Genomic DNA, 23,145 nt, shown 5'->3' with positions numbered 1-23,145 from the left:
TTGACCAGGAAAATCCCAAAGTGGGTCGTGAAGAGTTGGGCACAAATGAAAGACAACAACACAAGAAGCAAACAGCAGCACCTCCATTCAGACCAAGGACCTGTAGTTCCAAATCCACCTTCCATTGTCCTGTACTGTGTAAGGATGGGATTTGTGAAAGGGAGATGGGACAAAAGGAGCCAAAAAAAGGCAATTGCTGACAGTTGATGACAGTTGAGACCAGAGAGAATTCTGGGAAGTTTCTCAGAGGAATAAGGAGAAGAGAGGACTTTGGGGGGAGGACTGAGAGAGGAGGAGGACATCCCAGCTCAGATCCAGTCCTGAGGGCTTCCTGAGGATCTTTCTTTGGACATTGAAACCCTGATTCCCTGATCAAAGCCATCCCATCGCATTTCACCCATCAAGACTTCACCCATAGAGTCAGCTAAGTTTTTGGATTCCATTTTAGGAGCAATCTCTTAGTCTCCTTCTCCCATTACCCAACCTTGCTGAGAGACTCCCCTTGCAGTCAAAACTTATAATTATAGAAAAGGATAGAAACAGAAACAGAAGGAGAAGGGGTGGGGGAAGAATCTTGGGAGTGGGAACCCCAAAAGGTTCCCACCTGAGTGATGGACCCCATAGAAATAGAGAAGAGGGCACCCCAAAATCCCTTTGCCCTTCACTCCTTTCCCCAATCCCTGAATTGCAACTAATAAAAGCCATTCCCAGTCTTTGTCTAAATCATCTGAGCTTTCAGAATTTAACTCTATGTACTGGCTACGTTTCTTGGTTTTGTTATCCTTGAAGATTTAGGGCCACATTGTAGACTACTTACCCCAAAACTTCTAAGACAAAAAAAGATGATATTACACACTTTACCCAGGTATTCTGACCAATCTTCTCCAGGGACCAAGCCGACATTAGAGGCACCGTTTTTATTTTAAGATTTAATGATCTAAATGCAGTCACATCAGAGAGGTGCTTTTTATTATGTAACAAGGTGAGCAGACTTGAGAAGGTTTACCTAGCCTCATTTTCCTCAAACATAAAAGGTTTTTCCTTCTGATTTCTTCCTCAGAGGGTAAGCATTGTGAGGCAAATCCTTTTGTAAACCATAACTCTATTTATGGGACATATAGAATCTTATGTTCTTTTAAAGTCTTTATCTTATTCTAATTTGAATGATAGTTATATGTGTTCATATCTTATCTCCTCTCCCTTTTGGTTGTTGTTGTTCAGTTGTGTCCAACTCTCCCTGACCACATTGTGGTTTTTAAAGATAGAGGAGTGGTTTGCCATTTTCTTCTCCAGCTCCTTTTACAGATGAGAAAACTGAGGCAAACAGGGTTAAATGATTTGCCCAGAGTCACACAGCTAGTAGGTGTCTGTGTCTAGATTTGAACTCAGAAAGGTGAGTCTTCCTTATCCCAGGCAGGGCTCTATCCATTTTGCTACCCAGCCGACTCCACCTATTATGAGATTAAAAATTAATATCCAAATGCTCCAAGTATTATATTTGATAAATTTATTAATAATAACTTGAAGCAAAAAGGAAAGTAAAAAAGGCAGCTAACCTAACCTCAGTTGCTGGAAAAGAGAGCGAGAGGCAGAGTTACAGCAAACATAAACCTTACATAAGGACGAAGGGAAAAGGATTCTGGAAGATGAAAACAAATTCTGGGAGATGGAGTCCAAGGGTTCAAGATTTTCTCTTTTTTCACATAGGACAACCAATATTATAGACTGGTTGAAGGCAAGAACCATATCTTATTAAGTTTTGTGTCTCTTCTAGTAACTGGCTCAGTGTGTTGCACAAAGCAGGTGATTAATAAGTGTTTGATAAGTGAATCGATGACCAAAAAAGAGAGAAAAATCATTTTATGTCTTAAAGGATTGCTTGTTTCATTTCTGAACAGCAGACCATGACAGATCTATTTTTCTTTATTTTTACTATTTCTGCATAACTGAGGTGGATGTCAACACTTTAATCAACAACCATTTTCTGAGCTTTGACTAAATAAAAGGTACTATGCTAGTTACTGGAGGAGATACAAAGATGAATTCACATAACAAGCAAGAAAGTACTAAAGACAAATATAAAGTATATGAGAGGTCAAAGGACAGATGGATCAAAATACTTGTTGTTCATTGTTGTGGCTTGCCTTTCCCTTTTGAAGAGGACCAATGACATCACAGAACCATGGCGGAATAAGTGGCATTTGAGCTGAGCATTGAATGGTGAATGATTGAAAGGAGTTTTAATTAGGAACAAGTGGAGAACATTCCAATTATAGAGGAACAGTGCATAATTAACTCTCCCTCCTCCCCATACACAATGGAATAAGCCCAGTCACCACCATCCCTTTTTTCAAGTAACTGTGTAGTGTAGATGCTTGGGAGGAATCAAATTTTAGCTATCTAATCATTCTTCACTTAGGGGGTTGCCAGATATAAAAAAGAATCCCTTAAATGACTGCTGAGCCAAAATTTGATGAAAATTCAGGAGGGACATGCTCCTTTCTCAATCTTCTTTCTCATCTTCAAAGGGTATACACTGTTATTGAGAATAGGATTGGAGAAGAGCAGGTTCCCTATTTCCCATCCAGGGAGCACATATCCTACCTTGGTTACCTCTTTTTTGTGTTTCTTTTCTTTAAGCAGGTACCTTTGTAAGTTTCAAAAAGTCTGGAAATAATGTGGTTGCCATGCCGGTCTTTTAATTCCCAAAATGGTGTTGCAGTGATGTCCATTAGAGTGACAGTGGCTGATTGTAGAGGGAACATCTGTGATGGTGCTCATTTGATTGCTTCACTGGCAAGCTTTTACCATTTGGGTATTTGATTGTACAAAGGAAAGATAAATGTAAAAGTGACTATCAAATAATCCCTACAAGCTGTGTGAATAAATCACAACCTTCTTTGCCTCAGTTTTCTCATCCATAAAATGAGTTGGAGAAGGAAATGGCAAATCACTCCAGTATATTTGCTAAGAAAATTCTGAATGGAGACATGGCTGAAATCATTGAAAATATGGACTTTATTGCAAAAATGAATAATATGGAAATAGGTATAAGTGATAACATTTGCATTATACAATGGAAGGGCTTATTGGTTCCAGGAGGGAGGAGGGAAAGGGGAGGGAAAGAAAATGAATTATATAAACATGGAAAAATATTTTAAAAATTTAAAAATTTAAAAAAAGAAATTCACAATCTGTGTTGTGTACTGATGAGGCTGAATATTAGCCCCAGACAATTGCTCTAGTAGTTATAGGCTGAGTTTCCAAATCCTGTTTAAATGATTATACTGATGTACATTGCGATTCTTTAATGGTTATCATTACTTTTTCTTTAGAGATAAATGACATGTTCTATCTTTAAACTCAGGCCTATTGACTTCAAATCCAGTGTATATAAAATCCTTTAATATCCAACAATCATCCAGTTACAGTGCACTTAGAAACTCCTTTCAGGAGTAGTCTGGGATGAAAATATAAATGTAGGAGTAGATATGATGTGACATGATACACATATGATAGTTGAATGTCTAAGAATAGATTAGAAGGATATGGGAAATCCTACAGAGCACCGGGAGTGACATGGACAAAGGCTAGAGAAATGTGGACTTTGGGGGGTCTGGAGGAGTAAGAGGAGTCAGTGAAGGAAACTGGAAGTCAGAGAGGTAGGAGGAAAGTAAGGAGAATACAGACTCATGCCATCCAATGGAAGATTGTCAACAAGAATGATGGAGGAAAATGAGATCAGCAAGATCAGAACTATGTACCCAGGATATATAATTCTAAATCCATCACCACATAACAGAAGGCTATCTCTACATCCTAATTTTCAAAAGCTGAAACAATCATCTAGATACTACTTCTTTTGAATTCCCTAAGTACAAATTGACAAATGTGTTGATCTTTGATGCAGCAATTTCAGTAGAGGTTTTGTGGGGCATAGAAACCAGATTGCAAAGGGTTTAGGAGTGAGGCATGGGGAAGTGGAGAAAGCAGCAAATATGAACTTTGCTCTTTTTAGAAATTTGGTACTGGAAATGGGGAGCACAGCAGACAGAGACAGGCAGGTTCAAATGAAGCTTTTCTTTAAGGATATGAAAGACCCAGACTCCATTGTAAGCAGAGAGAAAGATGCTCATGGAAAAGTAAGAATTAAGAAATTCAAAAGAAAGAAGGGAGCGAAAGATTATAGGGGTCCTGAAGTTGGAAGCAGTGGTGTTTACAGTGGTGATGGAGATAATACATTTGACGAAAAATAAGGCCATCTTTTCTCTTGAGATAGGAAGAAAGGAGAAGATAGAAGTAAACAAATACACAGGAAAGTTTGAAGGCTTGGAGTAGAGGAGTTGAGAGAGTACACTTGGGAATATACTCAGTCATCTTGGGAATGAAAGAGCTGAAGTAAGTTTTTGAGAATAAAGTATATGTGGTAAACTTGGGGGTTTGGGGAAAGCAAAAGATATACTTCCCCTTACTGATAACTAAACCAGTGATTCCCAAAGTGGGCGCCATCGCCCCCTGGTGGGTGCTGCAGTGATCCAGGAGAGCAGTGATGGCCACAGGTGCATTAGCAAAAGGAGATCCCTAAAGCTTATCCTGAAATATGGGCTGTAATTCAAAAGTTCTTAATTGCATTTCCTTCATCATATTTAGTGGAATGTGGATTCAGTGTGGTAACCAATTTATTAACAAAAAAAAAGAAAACAATTGCAAATAGTCAATCACAGTGATTTAAGATTACTGCTGACGAAAATAGAGCCGAGGATTACTAAATTGGTAGCAGCACACCAAGATGTTTTATTCTGAGTTCAATAAATAGTTTCATAATTTCAAAGTTCAATGTTACTAATTTATACCTTTCTTTACTATATTTTATGAAAAAGGTAGAAACATTAATACATATATCTTACCTATTAATTGCTATTAAAATTTAAAAAAATTAATTTCCGGGGGTGGGGCTAAGTAATATTTTTTCTGGAAAGGGGGCAGTAGGCCAAAAAAGTTTGGGAACCACTGACCTAAGCATTCCACCTTTTCACGAGTTTTTATTTTAAGTGAATACTTTCCCTCAAACAGTATGCTAAGCAAAGGTGGGCTGTAGCTGGGGTAACGTGGTAAATGTTTAACAACCAGTGCTCTGGATGTATATATGTTGGAGAACTACATCTCATGACCCACTTTTAAGTTTAATATTTTCTCTATCGCCTTCTTAAGTCTAGACAATATACAATAAATCACACCCTGATTTGTAGCATTTGCAAATTTCCAAGGTGTAAAATTTAATAGTCAACTCTGGTAAACCAACTAGAGCTGGCTGGCTCCAGCCCAACCCTGGCTGCAATACACCTTGAACCTTCTGCAAAACAAGGTCTTTTGCATATTCTTTGACCTCCCCAAGGCATACTGGACAAATTCCCATAATGGAAGTTACTTGTCATAGTCTCTAATGTGACAGGTCAATTATTACACCTGTTTCTTCCTCAGAGGTACAGGTTGCCAGACAGTGTAGGAGCCAAATACCTGGTTTTCCTCCAGTCCAGTCCAGCCTTGGGATATTTTTAGACTAAAAATCTATTTTCATAGTCTTCATTTTTAGGCCCTTATGAGCACTGGAGGGATATCCTTCAAAATCACTAAGCTCTTGCTGCTAGTCATACCTAGTAAGGTATCACTAGATCATTAGGCAGTAATATTTTCTGAGGTAACTTTTGATTTATGTTAGCTGACTTGGGTAATCTGGTCCCAATAATTTTTGTAGAGTTCAAATTAAAATTTCAGGGATTGTAGGAAGCTTTTTCTTGGGTACTTGGGAGTAGAATTGGTCAAGATAAGAAAAGGTAGTGAGAAGTTTTTCTTGGTACTTTTTTTTCAAAGCTATTTGGCACTAACCTTCAAAAGAAGATGCATGTGTGTGCATATCTACTTTGGCATTGCTCCTATTTTATTCCTTTGTGCCCTACCTTTAATTCTGAACAATATTTCCTCCTAACATTGCCAGATTCTCAGAATGGGTGCTATAAAATAAGTTTTTAGAAAAGTAGTCAACTTGTATTTTGGGCGTCAAGAAGAAATAACATCTAGAAGATTGTTTCAGCTTTTGAAAATTAGTATTTAGAGAAACCCTCCTGCTGTCAACAATGGATTTAGAATCTTAGGTCCTGGGTTCAAATGCCAGTGCTGCTCATTATGGACTATATATGTCCTTGAGTCAGACAGTCATCAACCATTTATTAAGGTCTTACTCTGTGATATACAAACACTGTGCTGAGTTCTAAGGATACAGTGAAAAACAAAAAACAAAAAATAGTCTCAGGTCTTAGGAAACTCACAGTTTAATGGGGGAGATGACGTGTAAATTATTATATACAAACAAGATATATGCTGGATGAATTGGAGATATTAAAAGTGGGAAAGAGGGAAGCATAAAACATTGGATCTGGAGACATAGGAAGACAGGAAGACTCTTTTTCCTGAGTTCAAATCCAGACTCAGATGCTTAGTAGCTGTGTGACCCTGGGCAAGTCATTTAACCCTATTTGCCTCAATTTTCTCATTTGTAAAATGATCTAGAGAAGGAAATGGTATGAAGAGTCAGACACAACTGAAATGCCACAGCAACAACAATAAAAAGAGTGGAGTCCTATAGCAGAGGTGCTACAAAGGTAGAGTTGACAGAATTTAACAGTTTAGATATGGGAGTTGAGAGAGTGAGGAAATGAAGATGGCACCTAGTTTGGGTGGGCCTCTTTTTGTTTTATCTCTCTAGATTTCACTTTTCTCTTTCGTATTCTAAGGTCCCTCCCAGGTCAAAAATCTTATGCTCCTTTGATCCCTAAAGTTCTTTCTAGCTCTGAGGTTTCATGATTCAGTCCAAACTATGTAGAGCTTTCGGTGACTCATTTTGACAGAGGTTAGGGAAGTATACTTGGCAAAATAAGACCAAAAGTCTCCGTCAGTGAACCTTTTACTTACTGACAGCCCCAAATACTTTTATCCTTCAGTCACTTACCACATGCTCTACCACATATTTTATTTTGCCATGCTGTAGTATCGTGGCAAGCAGAAAAGGTATCACTTTTAGAAATTTATTCTGTAGGATGTATGCTCCTGGAGAACAGGGATTGACTCACTGTTGGTTTTTTATCTCTAGTCCTCAAAACATTGCCTTTGCACTTGTTCCTGGTGTTCTGAACATATTGGTGTTGAGTCTGACTCTTTGTAGGACCCCATCACCCATTTGGGTTTTTCTCGACAAAAGTATTGGAGTGGTTTGTCATTTCTTTCTTCAGCTCTTTTGCAGATGACGAACTGACGCAAACAAGATTAAGTGACTTGTCCAACATCACACAACTAGTAAGTGTCTGAGGATTTGAACTCACCAAAATGAGTCTTCCTGATTCCAAGCTCAGTGCTCTATCCATTGCACCACCTGGCTTCCCCCTTTGCCTCTGATAGATTCTCTTAAAGAAATTGCTGAATGAATCAATGAATGAATGATGTTGACTCAATATCCCAAGTTTAAGATAGCATCATTTCAGAGTATTTAATTCCCAGATTCATGATTCTTTATATACTGTTGGAGCCTACTCTTGAAGTTAATTGTTGAGGTAAGATAAACATGAATATATATATATATATATGTATATATATATATATTATATATCAAATCAGTAGCTCTAATGAGCTTATCATGTCACCTATCAAGATCCTTAGCTCCCTATAATTTAAGGTACTTTGCTTACCACATTAGGGCTCATTTTGAATCCAATAATAACATAATAAGAGCCTGAGTCTTTAGTCTTCCCTGGGGGCCATTTAGAAACTATGATTTAAAAAGATGAAATAGGACTCAGGGCTTCTAACTCTCTGCCCTGTCAGGCTATCTGCTAGTAAGTACATCCACTCCTCAAATGCCACTTGGTCCTTTTTCTTATTGATAAAAGATAAACATGGATAATAATATCTACTGACTCTCAATGTATTGTGAAGTTTAATGAATCATGTTCTCCTTTGGCCCTTAGAACTGAGAGAAAATAGTAGGAAAAAAGAACCGAGACTGAGGGAGAATCATCTGCTTCTCTCCTCTTTTTTTTTTTAAATTTTGAAAATTTTATTTAATTAATTAATTTAGAATATGATTCTCTTCTTTTTAAAAGGCCATGAGAAGTACTTAAAACTGGTGACATTTTAGCGCTATAAGGGATCTTAGCTCACATCCTCATCTTACAAATGAGTCAACTGAGGCCCAGATAGATTATGTGATTTTCCCAGTATCACATAGATAATAAGAAGTAGAGCCAAAATTAGAATCAGGATATCTGACTAATAAATCTAACACTGTTTCCTATATATCAGGCCTGTGGCATGAGTCTATGCCTCACTGATTTTACAAAGAAACATTTACTTCAAAGGAAAAATAATTATATAAATATTTTATGCTATAAAGCATGAGAGGAACAATTCCCCCACCCCTCCAACCCACCACTCTAGCCCTTATACCACTGAGATCTCTGGGGAGAGGAAACTAATAAACTAGGATTATGGGGGACCATTTCCCAAGTAATTGTCTTCAGTTAGTTGAAGGGCTATCATGAGAAAGAGAGAATAGTTTTATTCTGTATGGATTCAGAGGCTAAAACAGGAATCATGAGTGGAAATGAAAGGGACAGATTTCATTTACTATAAGGAAGAATTGTCTAACAATAAAAGCTGTTTAAAAATGGGCTGAGTTCCTTTGGAATGTAACAAGTTTTCTTTTGCTAAAAATATGATGAAGAAAAGACTGGAGGGTGGTCCACTTGTCAAGGATGTTGTTGAAACCATTCCTCTATTTGGGAGGTTGGAGTGGATAATCTCTAAAGTTCCTTCCAACTCTAAACTCCTCTGATTTTACATTTTGGGATAACTTTAAGAATGTATTTTTTTGTAATCATCCTTTCTAGGTTCACCCATTTCCTGTTTCTACCACTCCCCAAAGAAAAATAGCAGGTTGCAAATCCAGAAAAACACTTCTGCAGAAAGACAGAGGCTGTGAATATTTCAATATACACACCCAGGTATGTCATAATTAAGTTGCCATCTAAAAAGCTGAGAAATTTTGACAAAGTGAAAAGGAAAAGGTATTAATCTATATTCTACAAAGTAAAAATAGATGCATTTTACTTGATTTCCTTGAGATTTCCATTGAGCAAGCCTTAAATGAGCTCAAGAGAAACAATTTCATGGTGGTTAGTTTTTATTCTCACAGTGTGGTGAAGGCAAATCCCATTGTCTTGATCTATTTTCTTTCTATGATATCATGCAAGCCTAATAGAGCTGGAAAACCAATAAGAATTATTGGGTTCTGCTTAGTGTTAAGAAGGCAGGATCTGGGACTTATTGTAAATTCTTTAATAAAAATTTTTTGGGTTATATTTCAAATTCTGATCTGTTTCCCTCCCTCCAACCATATCCTGCACTTGAGAAGCCATCATTTGACAAAGATATATAATAGAACATATATATGTGTGTGTGTGTGTATTCAAATACATGTAAAATCATATTCTGCATATTTCCTTTTATCAGTTCCTTCTTTGGAAGTGATCTTCACAGTTCTTCAAATAATTGTTTTATTGCTGCATACAGTTCTTTTTAAATTCTGCTCATTTTACTCTTTATTATTTCATGCAAGTCTTTCTATGTTTTTCTAAAATCAATCTGTTCATCATTTCTCATGGCACAGTAGTATTCCATCACAATTACATGTCACAAATTATTTATTCATTCCTCAATTGATGAACATCCCCTCAATTTCCAATTCTTTGCCACCATAAAGAGAGCTTCTATAAATATTTTGGAACATATAGGCTCTTTTCCTTTTTTGTCCTCATTAGTTTGGGAAATAGACCTAATTGTGTTATTGCTGGGTCAAAGGGTATCTCTAGTATTGTAATTCTTTGGCATAATTCCAGAGTGCTCTGCAAATTGGTGGAATAGCTCACAGTTCTACCATTAATGTATTAGCATCCCCATTTTTCCACATCCCCTCTAACGCTTGTCATTTCCTCCTTCTATTATTTTAGCTAATCTGACACATGTGAGATATCATAGAATTGTTTTGACTTGTATTTCTCTAATCAATAAAGATTTAGAGAATTTTTTCATATGATTTTTGCTTTGATTTCTTTACCTAAAAAACATTCGTTTATATCTTTTGACCATTTATAAATTATGGAATGACTCATATTCATATAAAATTAAGAAAGTTCTCTGTATATTTGAAAAATGAGACCTTGTCCAAGAAAGTGCCCATAAATATTTCTCCTAATTTTCTTCTTTCCTTTTAATTTTGATTATAATGGTTTTGTTTGCACAACTCCTTAGCTTAATGTAATCAAAATTATCCATTTTGTATCTCACAATGCTTTCTATTTCTTATTTATTTGTAAATTCTTCTCCTATCTAAATCTAACAGGTAATATATTCCATGTTCTAATTTGCTTATGATATCTTCCTTTATGTCTAGGTTATGTATCCATTTTGACCATACTTCAGTAAATGGCATAAGATATTCATCTTTATCTACTTTCTGCCAGACTGTTTTCTAGTTTTCCCAGTCACTTTTTCTAAGTAGTAAATTCTTTTCCAACTGCTTGAATCTTTCTATTTGTTAAATAAGAGGTTATTATAATTTACTACTCTGTGTGGTATGTCAACTTTGTTCCATTGATCCATCTTTGTATTTCATTGACAGGACCAGATAACTTTGACAATTACTGCCTTATAATACAATTTAAGATTTGGTACTGCTAGACCTAGCACCAATTATCGAAGACTATCCTGGTAGTGATAGCTATCAATTCTGTGCTTTCCGAAGGGCCAGGAACCAGGCCATTATTCTTTTCATTCTAGTTTCTAGCTTGACATAGAATGCCCCAGTAATTTGGGGATTTGGCACAGTAACTAGTCATACCACAAAGATACCATTTGTAACACTGTGAAGTTGGACTTATGATAAACATTCCATTTACTCTGTTTAAAAAAAGAATAAGCAACGTAGATGTGGACAGCTAAGTGGGACAGTGCAGAGAGAGTATCAGACCTATAGTCAGGAATCTTCATCTTCCTGAGTACAAATCTGACTTCAGATCTAACAAGCTGTTTGATCCTGGACAAGTCATTTCACCCTATTTGCCTCAGTTTCCCCTCCTATGTAAAATGAGCTGGAGAAGGAAATTACAAATCCTCCAATATCTTTACCAAGAAAACCCTGAAGGGAGTTACAAAGAGTCAGACATAGCAGAAAATAACTCAACACCACAAGAGCACTTTGATAATGTTTTTGTGTATCCAAGGGAACTTCTGGGGGGGAAAGCCAAACATATTTTTCTCTTTTCTTTAGAGATGAAATGGCTTTTGAAGACTCTATAGCAGGCTCTTGGATGAATATGTCTTGGTCTGAAATAAGCAGTCTCACACTTCTGGACACTTCAAAAGGAGGAGCAGGCTAACTGAAAATTCTAGCTACAAAGATCCTTGGGCTCCATATACAAAGATTGAATGAGGACATGGAAAAAACAGAGGACTATATGTTAAAAAACAGGATTTAAATCCAAAATTTGCTATTTACTAGCTTTCTCACCTGAATCAAGTCACTTAATCTGAATCTTTGTTTCTTCCTTTGTAAAATTAAGAAAGTTATTCTTACACTAACTACTTCATAGGATTGTTGTGATGATCAAATGAGATTTTAATTACAACTATTTCCTGTTATTGGTCTTCACAAACCATTGCTTGGGCAATTCATTTTGGGATTTTGCAGAGAAATGAAATCAAGATCTCTTCTATATAGTTATAGAATTTATTTTTATTGCCTTTTAAAAAATCAGGACATTTCACAGCATCTTTCTTGTTTGCCACAATTTTTTAAAGATTGCTCAGTGGTGTATTTACCACATCGTTAAGTTCTTTCAGTATCCAGGATAATTTCCTCATCTCTAAAGTGGAGATAATAATATCTACCTCCCAGGGTTATTCTAAGGACCAAATGAGATAATATTTGCAAAGTACTTTGTAAACCTTAAAGGGTTGTTACTAGCTATTATTACCCTGGAGGGAAATCATGGGTGTGCTGGAGGTGTGCTCCAACTGACGCCTGAGAACGGATTGTAAAATTTTGGGTGTAAACATTTATTTTTCAGTAGTTAACAGCCAATCAGGGCTTGATATATTGTTTTGTTGATTGTCTACACTTAAGAAAATAATGGAGAAAATGTTAATAATTGTAGGTGGGTGAATATTGATGGTAAATGGGTAAGTATCTAGACTCCCCCCCTTGTTAGCTTTCAACGGGCCAGGTCAGCTATTCACTCACTCACACCTATGAGGGAATAAACTCAATGAGCTTCCCAAACTGGCAAAGCTATAGTGGGGATGTTGAAGGAAGGTGTTGGGGTTCAGTTGTGGCCCTAATGGATGGGATCCCACCCCCAGAGTCAGCCCTGTTGAGACAAGCCTCCCCCAACCCCTAAGTACAAGTAGCTTTACCCCTCAAGATGGAGTCAGGTAATGGTCTTCCCCTCAGCCCCAAGATCAGTCACCTCCCCCCTCGATGTAACTGTTCTAGACTTCTAAGTATCAACTACCAGGGGTTTAATAAATCAAATTCAGGGTACAGGGGAAAAAGGTATATGGGAATCCAGGAAGGAGGGAAAGGATGAACTTCTCTATCTGCTAAGTCTTCTCCCCAAGAGAGCAGCTCTGGACCTCTTCAGTGGCTCACAGTAGTTAACTCTCTTCCCCCTACAGTCAACTATCCAATATTTCTAATATATAAAAGGGAAGTAAGAGGATTCAGGCAGGATCAGGGAAGAGATCGAGCTTTCTTCAAGCCCACTCTCCAGGGGAGTTTAGACTCTCCAGCCAACTAGGAGAATTGCTGGTTAATGTTTTCTCTGTCGGTATTTTTGGTCTCCTAATAGTCACACATAAAATTCCAGAGGAACCCAATTCACTCAGGATTCACCCCACAAAACCAGAACCTCCCAACCAAAGAATCAACACCCCAGCTCCTCATCCGGTCAGGAGAGAAGTGACAGTTGAGAAGCCTCTTCCAAAACTCCTCTTGCTGTCGGCCCCTCCCAAATGGAATTCTCTCAGAGTTCCATGGGGTCGGCTTCCAGTCCCTTCCAAGATGAGTGCTTAGTGATCCTTGATTTACGCCAATTTTACACTTACATAATGCAGATCAAACATAAAAGTACATCAGGCATGCTTTTTTTTTTTTTTCCTTCTGGAAAGCTGGTTGTTAAACATTTACTAGCATTCCTCTGGACTTCCTTTTCATTAGGCTCAAGAAACTTGACTTCTACAACTTCCTGAAAATTGGGCACCTCACCTCTATTTGAAAGTATCTAATGAAGGGCAGCTAGATGGTTCAGTGGATAGAGTGCCAGGCCTGGAATCAGGGAGGATTTGGGTTCAAATCTAGTCTCAGACATTTCCTAGCTGTGTGAACCTGGACAAGTCACTTAACCCCCAGTTGCTTAGACCTTACCACTTTTCTGCTTTGGAACCAATATTTATATCAATTCTATGACAGAATGTTTAAAAAAATGGTATTTAATGAAGAGGAATTCATTTACTTCCAAAGGCATCTAATTCTAGGAATAAGGAGATTTTCTCTTACATTGACCTGAAATTTACCTCTATATAACTTCCGTAGGTCTGTCCTCTGGGACCATTCAGCAGAAATTTAATCCTATTTTCCCAAAGGAATCCTTCACATACTTGAAGGCAGTTATCATGTCTGCCATGTCTTGTCAGCTCCTGGCTAAAAGCACCCAGTTCCTTCAATTTCTCCTCATACAGAATAGTGTCCAGTCCTCACAATGTCTTGTTTGGTTCCCTTTATATGTGATTCAGTATGTCAGTGTCCTCTCATATAATATTAGGTATTGACCCCCATTCTCAAGAAGTAGTCTGATAAGTGTAGATGGTCAATCTGTCAATCAATATGCATTTATGAAATGCTTCCTGGGTACCAAGGCACCTTGTTAAATAATAAGGATACCAAGAAAGGCAATATACATTGTCCCTGCTACATTCCAACATAAAAATAAATATACATACAAGATACATGACACAAATATGGCATAAGCAAAGCCCAAGCAGGAGATAGGAAAGGATAGGAAAGATCTTTTGTAGAAGGCAGAATTTAATATGTGTCTTGAAAGAAATTGATGGAGAAGTGAAAGCATTCTAAGTATTGCAGATATCCAGAGAAAAGGCATAGAATCAAGAGATAAGAGTGTTGTGTATGAGAAATAGAAAGTAGGACAGTGTCATTGCATCATAGAATATATGGAGGGGAAGAAGACTGAAAAGATCACAAGAGGCCAGGTTGGGAAGGGCTTTAAAAGTAAAACCAAGGATTTTAAATTTGATTCTGGTGCTTCTAGGGTATCAGTGGATTTCATAGAGTTAGGGAAGAGTCGTGGGTGTGACAGGAATAGATATGCACTTGAAAAAAAAAGAATTTTGGCAACCTACTGAAGATAAATTGGAGTGCATAGAAATTTGAGGCAGGGAAATAAGTTAGAAGACTATTGAAATGGTTTGGAGATAAGATGTTGAGGGTCTGTACCTGAATGATGGCTGTATGAGGGAAAAGAAGCCTAGATGACAGATGTTGTGAAGGTAAAAATGACATGTTTTGGCAACTGATTAGTTATTTGAGGTGAGTATGAGTGAGGAGTCTAGGATGACACCAATATGGTAAGTCTGGGTGATAAAAGCATATAGACAGTACAAGGGAAGTTCAGAAGAGGGGAAAATCTTTTAGGGAAAGATGGTGAGTTTTGCTTTGGACATGTTGAGTTTTAAAATGTCTCTGGTAGAGCCAGTTGAAAAATCATGAGAAGCAACTGGAGAAACAGTAGAAGAGATTAGGAGGGAGGTTAGGGAAGGATTAGTAGGAAATTATCAGCCTAAAAATGATGACTGAATCCATGGAAGCTGCTGAGATTATCAAGGGAAATATTATATGTAGAGAGAAGACTTGGGGCAGAGGCTAGAGAGAAACCCATGGTTAAAGGGCATGACCTTGGTAAAGATCTAGCAAAGGAGACTGAGAAGAGTAGTCAGAGATGTGGGAGAAAATCTATGAGAAAGTAGCACTACAAAAATCTAGAAAGAAGAGGAAAATCTATGAGAAAAAAGCAAGTGTCAAAGGTTGAAGAGAAGAATGATGATTGAGAAAAGGTCAGTAGGTCCGGTAATCAAGCAATTTACTAACCAATTAAACAAAATTTAAAAATATTTCTAATGCATCAGACACTGTTTTTAGTTCTAAGGAAACAAAAAAATGTAAAAGCAATCCCTCAAGAAACTTACATTCTAATGGGGGAGACAGCATGTAAATAACCAGGTACATAGAAAATATATTTAGAATAAATGGGAGGTAAATTCAGAGGAGAAGGCAATACTATTTCCCTACTCTTGAAGCTCTCTTAATATAGCTTTTTTTTTTTTTTTTTGCCTTTTTGTCTACTGATTCATACTTGTTCACTCATATTGAGTTTGTATGACCCAAAAATCTTTAGATCTTTTTCACATGAGCTGTTTTCTAGCTACACCTGCCTTTATGAAGTTTTATTTTTGGAACCAAATATAGGATTTGATATTTTATTTCTATATTTCATTTTATTACATTATATCTTGTGATTCTTCCTGTTGAGAACTTTATAGGATTTGTCATCTAACATATTACCTCTCCTCCACCCCACAGCCCTCCCAGCTTTGTATTATCTGTAAATTAGATAAACATTCCATCAATGCCCTTCATCCAAGTCATTAATAACAATGTTAAATGGCATAAGACCAAGTGTAGATCACTGGGTTTTTGTTATAAACCACCCTTAAAGTTGACATTGACTCATTAATGACTATTATTTGGGTCCAGCCATTCAATTGCTTCCAAAATCCACTTAACTCTATTTACCATCTATCCCACATCTTTCCAACTATCCACAGATGTTTCAAAATGAAACAAAAACACTCTGAAGCAAACCTCAGATGTCAGCAAAGAATAAGTTCTGAGATGACTTGTTGGATTCCAAGGTAGATTTTTAATAATATTGACAATTTGTTGATCTGCTATGTTGAACTTTCTATGTCTACAAGTCTAGTAATATTATCAATTGTTAAGAGAATTAAAATTCTCTTTGTCTATTTTGAATTAATCAATCAAGAACTTAAATTATCCCTACTTAACACTGAGTAAATCACTAACAGAAAACTTTCTCAACCCCAAAGGCCACAAGCACTGCCCCCCTGGGCAGTGCTAGGCAAATTGAAAGGCTGTGATTGGTTCCTGTGAAGAGGGGGAGAGACAGGAAGTGATGTGGGGGATATAAAAGGGGAGATCCAAAAGAAGATGGATGCATTCCTGGTCTTTTGGGAGAGAACTTTCTTGTGGGTTCATTCTGGGATGGAGAGTCTTGTTGGGTGAGTGACTGGAGGTGAAGGAAGAGGCTTGTGTTGGTGGAACCTTTGCTGGAGACTGGACAGGGACTTCTGGCTAAAAATACTACCATGATTCCATGTGGAGATTGGAATTTAAGGAAGCCCTTGGTGGGTGGTGAGCTGAACTTCTACTGATAGCAATTATAGAGTATCTAGCTAGGCAGTGTTTTCTAATTCTTTCCTGCATTTCTCTTCTTGTACTATATTTACATTATACTAAATCATTAAAAGCTACTAACAGCTATTCTGACTTAAGGGTTAATTATTTTATAAATGGCGACCACAATCTTATCACTTTTAACTCTCTTATATTTGTCAAACCCATTTTTACCCATTTTTACTTATATCTATTGGCAAAGCCAATTTTAATTGTTACATAATAAAGAAAATATGATCAGTTTGGCATGACTTGTTTTTTGATAAAGCCATGATTTCTCTAGGTGCTTCTTACTTTCTAAATACTCAGAAACCATTCCTTTCATTATATATGTATAATATTATTAATATATTATATATTATAATATATAAATCTAAACAATATAACATTTTGTATGTATCTCTATTTAGAAAAAGAAAGAGAGACAGATAGAAAAAGAGTGTTTATTCTTCATTTTGAGGAGGACCAAGAATATCACAAGATGATATCTTGACTCAAGTGTGAATTGGATTTAAGTGAGGCCAAGTTACACCAATCATTTCTTTCACTCTCTCTTCCAGTCAACAAAGTCTACTGGCAAGACAAAAGTCAGGATGACTGGTGATTATATAATATATTTTATCATACGTAATATATAATATACAATCTTATACTATGAGATAACATAATAAAACAAATTTGTTATTTTGACATAGATCATATGAAATATTATTATATAATATATAACTTAACACATATTATATAATTTTTTTCTCTCAAGAACTGAAGTCAAACAAATCAGGTTATAATTTTTTTCTTTCTACCTCTAACTCCCTCCATTTCTAATCTAACTCTTATGCACAGGTCTGACCAGATTACTTCTCTGCACAAAATCTTAAATGACTCTTTTTTGGCCACATAATCTGTAGTTTGAAGCAACTTTATAGATCATGAAGTAGAACTCCCTCCTTTTATGGAAAAGGACACACTGACTCCCAAAGAAATTAAGGTAAATTACCCAGCATCACGAGATACTAAATGATAGAGCAAAAATTCAAATCTAGGTCCTTTAACTTCAAAATGAGTTCTTGGTTTGTTGTTCTATGCTGGAACTAGCTACTTCCTGATATCCTTTGACTGTTTCCATCCTCTCTTTAGGCTATATCTCTTCTTGTAACTCTGTTGTATTTCAGAAAAAAAACATACTGTGCTTAATCTTTCTTCTTCCATCCAACAAGTTGTCTATATCCTGGCTACACTCTCTCCTTCTACCTGGTATAATCTCCCTCTTGACCTTTTGCTTTTCTGGAAACCCCTGCATCTTCTCTCTTCCATACATGGAAACTCATTGGCCAGAAACTTTTTTCCTAGCTTTTTAGTGTCTTATCTGAATGGGAATCCCAATGACTCAAGCCTGAACTGGCCCCTGCCCCTACCTCTTTGATTTCTCTGAACTTTTCTCTATAGACTAAAGTTGGATATAGGCATTCAGGTAAGAGCTTGGTGGAATAGATAGAGTATTACAAGACCATTGCAGATGCCCTCCTTTGGCTTTAGCTTGAAGACTCCAGTTCCCAGCACTCTATTCACCAACACAATCAAAGGGCTGTGTCCTGGGACACAGCAGACAGTGTGGCAGATCTGGAGTCAGAGGGTCCTGGGTTCAAACTTGGCCTCAGACACTTCCTAGTTGCGTGACCCTAAGAAAGTCACTTAGCCTAGCCCTTACCACTCTTCTGCCTTGGAACTAATACACAGTATTGAGTCTAAGATGGAAGGTAAGAGTTTAAAAAAAAACTGTGTCCCATTCCTACTTCCAGTTCTGCTTTGGAGGAGTCTCAGTTTAGGGTCTCGGTGGACTTTCCTATTTGGAAGGCAATGATCGTTTTCCTAATTTGGGGAGGGACTTATACTCTACTAGTTTCCTCTTGTTGTCCTTGCTTCTTCTTTTGGCATTCCATGTGACTTTCACTTAAACACTTTGCCTATTGCTTTCAGCAGGTTATTTGTTTCTTCTGTTATTCCCCATTAGTCTCACCAGGAATCTCAATAACATGTTCCTTCCCTCTCTCCATCTACTAAAATCATTCCCTTCTTTCTCCAGTTCAAGCACCAACTGCCTCCCCCATTCAGACATCCCTGACCTTCTCTTCCAACCAAAAACTGGTCCTATGTTCCACAAATTTTTCTAGACTATTTTCTTTGTACCTTTAGTACCATGTAGTTTGTTTATTTATACACAAGTATTTTTCTCCTACAAAACTCCTAGATTTTTGAGGGCAGAAACTGTCAATTTTTTTGTTTATGTTCCTGGTACCTAGGATACCTAGTAGAAACTAAAAACCATATATTTGTTGAATTTGTCAAATTCAGTGACCTGCTCAAGTGCATTAAAATCAAGATTTAAAACCCAGATTTCCTGATTTCAAGCTTATTTTTTTTATTTTTGTGTGAATTACCTATTTTGAGGGATTATCTGATCATGGAAGTAAGAGTTATAGAAATATTAGGAATCATTTAAGCTTGGGACAGTTAGGTGATTCAGTAGATAGTCAGAAGGTTCTGGGTTCATATTTGGCCTTGGATACTTCCTAGATAGACGACCCTGGGCAAGTCACTTAATCCCAACTGCCTAACCCTTACCACTCTTCTGCCTCAGAACCAGTATTTAGTATTGATTCTAAGACAGAAAGTAAGGGTTTTAAAAAAAGAAATTATCTAAGCTTGTTGAAAAAAAAAACACAACATTTTGTAAATCTTAAGGTACTACATAAATGTTAGATGCTCCAAAGACAAAGGCCTCTCTCAGTGTTTCTTATCATTAATCCTCCTCTGGTTTAAATCAAATTGTGTACATCAAAAATTTAAAAATGAAAGGGTGTATATATTTTAATAAAATCCACAATTTAAAATTTTGTTCAAGAAAAAATTTCAGGGAAAGAAGCTTGTTAATTCCTCGAATCCAGAAAATGAACTTTGAAGAAAGATGCCTGCAGAAAACTACACTGCATCAAGATGATCCAGAATGAAGTTTGAGGTGCAATTGATTGAACAAAGGGGGTTGAACATTTATTTTGAATGTACACTTTTATGCCAAAGGGGACTGCCCCCAATTGGCTTTTTGTCAATGCACCTAGCAAAACATTGGCTTTGCTCTCTCTCTCTCTCTCTCTCTCTCTCTCTCTCTCTCTCTCTCTCCTATTTATCTCTCATTTCCAACTATTGTAGTTTCCTCTTAGAAGGTACAATATTGTATACACCTGTAGTTGGAAGATTTTTAGGGGTACAAGATGATTATATCAAATGATCAATTGGGGAGACTAGTCTCCCAAATGATCACAGAGGGGATTGTGAAGATGGGATTAACTCTACCCTGCATATTTTTAGATTTAATGACCAGAAGTGTATACACCCCACTTATTCTTGAGTTTGTAACCCACATGTGTGAAAGTGGTTGACAAATCAGAATTGAGTCACCTGGGCAGTCCTAAGCAAAGTTTAAGCTATAATTGGAACACATAAAGTGGGAGGAAGGCACAGGAAGTGAAGCAAAAGAAGCACTTTTAAAAAGGAGTTACAACTTCCTGTGAGGGCTTCTTCAGAGTTCCAAGCTCAAGTTGGAGCTCTTTCATCTGGAACTGGACCCTGGAGGAGCTTTGGTTGAGGATGTTGGACTGCTTTCCTTTTGAACTATCATGTGGATGAATGAAAAAGACTGACTCTTTCCTGGATTTTCTGAAGGGATTATCCTCAATAGAGGCCTCCCCTCTTGGGAGAGGCTTCATGGCTGAAGCACTTGTTTTATTCATCACTGGACCCTTGACTCAAGGTTGAGGCCCCTCCAGCTAAGGACTAATTAGTCCTCCCTGGGTTGAGCCAGGGGCTGGAGCAATATACTTAACATGTTAGTTTAGATATCTTGCCCTATCCTCTCTCTGATTTTCTTAGTTTCACTCTCTCTTCCTATTTGTAAATAAACCACCATAAAAGTCATTCTGATTTGAGTCTTTCATTTGGAATTAAGTACTTAATTCCTGGTGACCCTACTCTTAAATAATTTAGTCCAACCAAAATTTTATCCTTTACAAGGGCAGCTAGGGGGTTCAGTGGATTGAGAATCAGTCCTAGAGAATGGAGATTTGGGGTTCAAATCTAACCCCAGACACATCCTAGCTGTGTGACCCTGGCCAAGGCATGTAACCTCCATTGCCTATCCCTTATCACTCTTCTGTCCTGTAATCAAATCAATACACAGTACTGATTCTAAAATGGAAGGTAAGGGTTTAAAAATAATAATAATAAAAATAGTTTAAAATTGGTAAGGTAACTCTGTATCTAATATTGGAATTGTCTCTTGATGTTCTCTGGCCATATTTTTTTTTTAATTTATTTTTAAACCCTTAACTTCTGTGTATTAGTTCCCTTGGGGGAAGAGTGGTAAGGGTAGGCAATGGGGGTCAAGTGACTTGCTCAGGGTCACACAGCTGGGAAGTGTCTGAGGCCAGATTTGAACCTAGGACCTCCTGTCTCTAGGCCTGGCTCTCAATCCACTGAGCTACCCAGCTGCCCCCTTCTCTGGCCATATTTTTGATGATAATAATACAACATATCCAAGTGTATAGGGATCATAGATCAAAAACTGGGAAGGACCTCAGAAGCCCTCTATTTTAAGCCTCTCTTTTTTATAATTAGGGAAATTAAAAGTCAGGGTGATTAATTGATTTTCCAAAGGGTTTCAAAAGCAGGATTTGAACCCTAAGAAGCAGCTATAAATCTGGAGCCTACTGTTCAGTTGGCCTAAGGAAATTCAGATATTAATGATAGCTACCATAATACAGCACAGGAAAATTTCAAAGCACTTTATGCTTAGCTGACTCTAATAACATTTATCATTCTCATTTTATAAAGGTCAAGACTTGGGCTCAGAAAGATTAAGTGACTCAAAGACACAAACTGGCATAGTGGATAAAGGAAAAACAGTTGACTTCAAATTCCCTCTAAATTTCATATTTTCCTTATTTGAAATTGGGTAATAGCATCTTTGATATTTCTAAAGTAGATACTATCTGTACAGAAAATATAAGCAAATGCCAACTATTTTCATTATTTTCTGTAATCTCATTAAGTTTCTGAATCAGGATTTGAATTCGGGTGTTTATAATTATAAATCCAATAGTCTTTCCACTATGTCCTGGGGTCTATCTCAACAGAGTCCCTAAATGTAGAATGATCCTCCAAATGGTAAGGAACTATTTGAATATATTTTCTTTTCAGCCCTGAGAGTAAGTCAAAAAGCCCTTCGTTCAAGGATATTACTTAGTTTGAGGTGACAACCTTCCCCAAAATGGAAGTTATGCTGGCAATGTCCAAATCATGGCTCAAACTGGAAAAAGTCTTATATTTTCATGTAAATTTGGGTTCCTAACAACTACAATAAAATAATGCTTCTCCCTTGGACTCCATAGCCAGCCTCTAGCAGAGGAACTCATTCTGGGTGCCACACCCCAAGGGGAGAAGTTGGCTGCCAAATACCTGGCATAGTCACTTCAGAATTCCTTGGCCTTTAACTAGGGTGTTTGTTCTATGTTGTCAGTTTTGGCCCAGAAGGGCGGGTCCCAGGGTCGGGCTGCATACCTTCCCAGGGAGACCCAGAACCTGCCCCAGCACCAGTAGTAGCAGTCTAAGATTAAACATCAGGATTTGCTGTTTACTAGGGTCAGGAATTTGCCTGGGGCCACTGAACTGCCCAGGTGACTTCCTCTGGTAGTTGGTTCATTTTAAAGTGTTCATTTATTCATTTGATTTGATTTAAGAAAATTGCATCAATTCTGCCACAATTTAAACCTTTTTTTTTTCTATTACTTTGTATTTTGTGGCACATTGAAGTGTTTTGGTGCATTGTGGAAAGAGAAAGAAGAAAGGGTAATCTTGGGCTGGTAGACTTCACCGAGTGAGTATAATACCAGGTGATACTATTCAACAAACATTCATTAACAACCACTGTGTATAAGCACTGACTGGGGAGGGGAAGAGGAAATACAAGCTTTAAGTAGACTCATTGGCTGTCTTTAGGTCTAGGAGGGAAATAAGACACAAAGTTCTTGTACTAAAAATTTTTTAATGGTGTCTTAAGGAGTAAATAAATGCTTATGAATAGTATGAGTAGTATGTGAAATTATCTGGGAAGGGGAGGGTATCATGACCCTTTTGGTTAACCCTTACTTTCTGTCTTAGTAACAACTCTTAAAACAGAAGGGCAAGAAAGGAGGATCAATGGAATAGACTTGGGGTAAGTGACATCAGCAAGACAGTGTATGATAAACCCAAAGAGCCCAACTTTTGGGACAAAAATCCACTATTTGACAAAAACTGCTGGGAAATTTGGAAAACAATATGGGAGAGATTAGGTTTAGATCAACATCTCACACCCTACACCAAGATAAATTCAAAATGGGTGAATGACTTGAATATAAAGAGGGAAACTATAAATAAGTTAAGTGAACATAGAA

This window comes from Gracilinanus agilis, chromosome 3, assembly GCF_016433145.1.
Source record: "Gracilinanus agilis isolate LMUSP501 chromosome 3, AgileGrace, whole genome shotgun sequence".
NCBI lineage: Eukaryota > Metazoa > Chordata > Mammalia > Didelphimorphia > Didelphidae > Gracilinanus > Gracilinanus agilis.
This window is presented reverse-complemented; position numbering follows the sequence as displayed.